Source organism: Trematomus bernacchii, unplaced genomic scaffold, assembly GCF_902827165.1.
Source record: "Trematomus bernacchii unplaced genomic scaffold, fTreBer1.1, whole genome shotgun sequence".
NCBI classification, from domain to species: domain Eukaryota; kingdom Metazoa; phylum Chordata; class Actinopteri; order Perciformes; family Nototheniidae; genus Trematomus; species Trematomus bernacchii.
This window is the reverse complement of record NW_022987597.1, coordinates 177,501-182,500: the sequence shown is the minus strand read 5'-3', so window position 1 is coordinate 182,500 and position 5,000 is coordinate 177,501.

The following is a 5,000-nucleotide window of genomic DNA, read 5'->3' as shown; positions in this document are numbered from 1 at the left end:
AACCACACACATGTTTATCATGCCTCTATGACTTGACACACCTGACATGGAGAGAGTTTTAGAGACTTCAGGAACAGGTGTTCCTTCATGCATTTGTTCATTCCAATGCTCATCTTTTTACTGCGATATCTTGTTTCAATAGTTATTTTATCACGTTATCACTTTAGTTATGTGGTATTATTATTTTAATTTGTATTCTATTTTATCTTTATTTTTACCCTGTGTGAACTCTGACTCTGTTGCTGCTATAAACGCCTGAATTTCCTCACGGAGATAAATAAAGTTCCATCTTATCTTATTAGATAATTCCAAGGCCAGTGAATCCATCACCAGAGAGGGGGATATAACAGGTCATTCTTTAAAAACGAGGGGGACATTTCTGTTTGTGTTGTGTTGTATTGAAAGCTAGCCGATGGTCACAGTGACTGTTAGACAACAGAGCACCGAGGGGGGTCTTCCTGACCAAAAGAGAAACGTTACGACGTCTTCCATTTCTACCTTTCACAATAAAAGCCCTGGTCATTGTTTTAGCGGAAACACACTGAACTCGCTGGAAGTGAATTTAGCTAAAGAGTCAAAGATTCATAAGATTCAAAGGTTTTATTGTCATATGCTCAGCAGCTACAGAGTACAATTGGCAATTACATTCTTCTGACCTGAGCTCCTGCAACAATGCAACATATATCATGAAATAAAAAAATAAAAAATAGTGCAAGAAGTCTATATACATGCAAATAGAATATGATATGTACAAAACAGCAGACTCGATATACGAGAGAACATATCTTTCAAAGTGTTTGTTACATTACTTTATGTTTTATTTAACCATTGCTTTCCTCCTAACCTGTTAAGCCCTGAGCCTGTTTTTCAGGTCTCAGGCTCGAAAATGCCATTCCCAGAACAAATGACCATATCTTCCCTTCTAAAAGGGTTACATTAATAATCTTTTTTCTCAAAGTAATGATAAACCTGTGAGTTGGATGTAGAAAAGTCAGAATCAATATAGATGTTTTTTATTTTAAAGAAAATTCAGATTTTACATAGTAAAAAACTGTAAATTATAGTGTCCGTCCAAAAATTCTTTTTTACTTATAGTGAAAACTACCCTTGGATGATGGGTTAGTAGACTAAAAGCTTTAGGAATCCAAAGTACAACATATAATAAGTACCCTGTATCAAGATTGATGCAAAACAAGTGACATTTGACCTTTTTAGAGAGATTTAGCAAAAAGAAACCACTTCTGGGGTCATTTGGGTGGATTTTCCATATCTCTGGCCCCCCTTGCTCGATTTTGATGGTTGACACCTCTTTCTGACCGTTAGAGCCAATAGAATCGAAGGGGGAGTCCCCCACACACACACGTTGTGAAGAGAAAAGGTGGGGGCTTTGCTCATGTAATTTTCCATCAGAGTGAACCTATACTCTAGCTTTGACATCTAGAAACGGAAAAGCAGTTTTAATGTTTATGGATTATCAGAAATCATTTCAAAGGGACACAGACACATTAGATTAACCTATGGATTAATTTCAGCAGCGTTTTTATCGTTTTAATGCCATTGAAGACCACTTTGGAGAGACTACAGAGCCAAGGTAAGCATGTTAGCATTTTTAGCTACCTAGCGTCACCTGTTTTGATGTCCGTTTTTGCTTATAACGTCGCCATTTCGTATAATTCAGTGATAATGTGGGTGTCCATCGATTCTGTGTCACCGCACGATGTGAAACGATGTCATGGATGTAGAGAAAAGATAAATGATAAGGTTTTGTGAGTGATCTTCGGTGCAGTAAGGTGTTAGCATTTTTCGCTCGTTGCTAATTCAGAGGCTCAGAGTTAGCATTGTGGCTTTTCTTTTGAAAAAAAAAAAAAAATTATCAGTTAGATGAGTTTCTTCCCGTTACATGGATATAAAACATTCATAGTTTATTAAATGAACATGCCCTCAGACACTGTTTCCTGCAAGATGTTGCGGCAGTGCCTCGGTACCGGGGGCTCTCGGGCTTAACAGGCTAAGACGATGCGTGTAATACGTTCTCCGTCACAGATCTGTGTCAGGATTGGGGATCATTAGGACTCAAATGCAGTTAAAAAGGGAAGCGGGTTTCAAAACAAAAGCGAGCTTTATTTAAACAAAGCTGTTGGCATGAAAAAACAAGAGAAAAACCGTGAATCATAAACAGGTAGCATGAGGTAAGTGACAAACATGGAGAGTGAGAAAACGAACGAACCGACATGGATCACAGGGGAAGACAAGACTAAATACACAGAAGGGTAATCACAGGACAAGACACAGCTGGGCAGGGGAGGCAGAAACACAAGGGCAACAGGTGAACACAATCAAACAATCAGACACAGGAGGGAAAACACAGGAAGGAAGACAAGACACAGGGAGAACAGAATTTCAACATAAACCATGACAAGACAGACAAAACTAAAATCGTGACAATCTGAAGGGCAGAAGGGTTTGGACTGAAGGCCAACAAAGGCTCAAAATACATTTCTGACCTCCTGCTTCATTATGCACCATCCAGAACTCTCAGGGCTTCAGGTCTGCTTTCTGTCCCCAGAACCAGAACTCTCAGGTCTTCTGGTCTGCTTTCTGTCCCCAGAACCAGAACTCTCAGGGCTTCAGGTCTGCTTTCTGTCCCCAGAGTCAGAACTCTCAGGTCTTCAGGTCTGCTTTCTGTCCCCAGAACCAGAACTCTCAGGTCTTCTGGTCTGCTTTCTGTCCCCAGAGTCAGAACTCTCAGGTCTTCTTGTCTACTTTCTGTCCCCAGAACCAGAACTCTCAGGTCGTCAGGTCTGCTTTCTGTCCCCAGAGTCAGAACTCTCAGGTCTTCTTGTCTACTTTCTGTCCCCAGAACCAGAACTCTCAGGTCTTCTGGTCTGCTTTCTGTCTTCTGGTCTGCTTTCTGTCCCCAGAACCAGAACTCTCAGGTCGTCAGGTCTGCTTTCTGTCTTCTGGTCTGCTTTCTGTCCCCAGAACCAGAACTCTCAGGTCTTCTTGTCTACTTTCTGTCCCCAGAACCAGAACTCTCAGGTCTTCTTGTCTACTTTCTGACCCCAGAACCAGAACTCTCAGGTCTTCAGGTCTGCTTTCTGTCCAAAGAACCAGAACTCTCAGGTCTTCAGGTCTGCTTTCTGTCCCCAGAACCAGAACTCTCAGGTGTTCAAGTCTGCTTTCTGTCCCCAGAACCAGAACTCTCAGGTCTTCAGGTCTGCTTTCTGTCCGAAGAACCAGAACTCTCAGGTCTTCAGGTCTGCTTTCTGTCCCCAGAACCAGAACTCTCAGGTCTTCAGGTCTGCTTTCTGTCCGAAGAACCAGAACTCTCAGGTCTTCAGGTCTGCTTTCTGTCCGAAGAACCAGAACTCTCAGGTCTTCAGGTCTGCTTTCTGTCCCCAGAACCAGAACTAAACCTGGAGAAGTTCAGTTATTATGCTCCAAATATCTGGAACAAACTCCCAGCAACCTGCAGGTCCGCTGCAACTCTGACTACTTTTAAATCCAGGCTGAAGACTCTTCTTTTTCTTTTAATTGATATATTCACATCTCACACTGCAGTGTAACTTGTATTCATGTACCTGTGTTATTTATGTTTTATTATCTTTGATGTTTATAATATGTGTCTGCTGTTTCTTTATGCTCTTAATGTGTTGCATTGTTGTAAAGCACTTTGAATTTCTTTGAGTTGAAAGGTGCTCCATTTCAGATGTTTGATCTGAACCACAGCTTCCTGTGAGAGAACAGTACAAACCCTGTGTTGACTTCCTGTAGACACACAACATGCAGACACACAACATGCAGACACACAACATGCAGACACACAACATGCAGACACACAACATGCAGACACACAACATGCAGACACACATTACATTTCATTTAGCTGATGCTTTTATCCAAAGCCACTTGTGACCAATCACAGGGCCATTCTCCCCGAGTCACTGAGGACTGAGAACAAGGGCACACTAGTGGAGGTGTTTGAACTCACAACCTTCCGATCTTTGGTCAACTGAGGTTTATTTGAATGTGCTATATAAATAAAGATTGAGATTGATTGAGATTGCAGTCACTGACAACATCCTCTGCACATTTATTTTATTGTATGTTTTTAATCTGTATATACTTCATCTACATAACGTGCACTATTTAATCCTGTTTGATGTCTCATATATATTTCAGTTGTGTTGCTGCAGGAGCCGAGATCAGTTCTTCTTCTATGGTCTCTGTTATGTGTCTGTGTGTGTATCTTTATACATCTGAACTGTTGCTGTTGAACAACACATGTATGTAGTATTTGTAAAATAAGCTATGGATCCTCAGAGCTTTGAATGACTTCAGTTTCTCTTCCTCTTCTCTGGAGAGTCGCGTTGCGATATTCACCGAACACCGAGCTGTAATTACTGCTTCATGACAAACATGATCACAGCTGCTCCACATGTGCAAGAACACATCAACCACATGTGTGTGGTGTGTGTGTGAGTGTGTGTGTTGGTGTGTGTGTGTTGGTGTGTGTTTGTGTGTGTGTGTTGGTGTGTGTGTGTTGGTGTGTGTGTGTTGGTGTGTGTGTGTTGGTGTGTGTCTGTGTGTGTGTGTTGGTGTGTTGGTGTGTGTGTGTCTGTGTGTGTGTGTTGGTGTGTGTGTGTTGGTGTGTGTGTGTGTGTGTGGTGTGTGTGTTGGTGTGTGTGTGTGTGGTGTGTTGGTGTGTGTGTGTGGTGTTGGTGATGTGTTAGGTGTGTGTGTGTGTGGTGTGTGGTGTTTGTGGTGTTGGTGTGTTGGTGTGGGCTGTGTGTTGGTAGTGGGTGTGTTGGTGTGTGTGTAGTTTGGGGTGTGTGGTGGTGTGGTGTGTGGGTGTGGGTGTGTGTGGTGTGTGTGTGTGTTGGTGTGGGTGTGTTGGTGTGTGTGTGTTGGTGTGTGTGTGTGTGTGTGTGGGTGTGTTGGTGTGTGTGTGTTGGTGTGTGTGTGTTGGTGTGTGTGTGTTGGTGTGTGTGTGTGTGTGT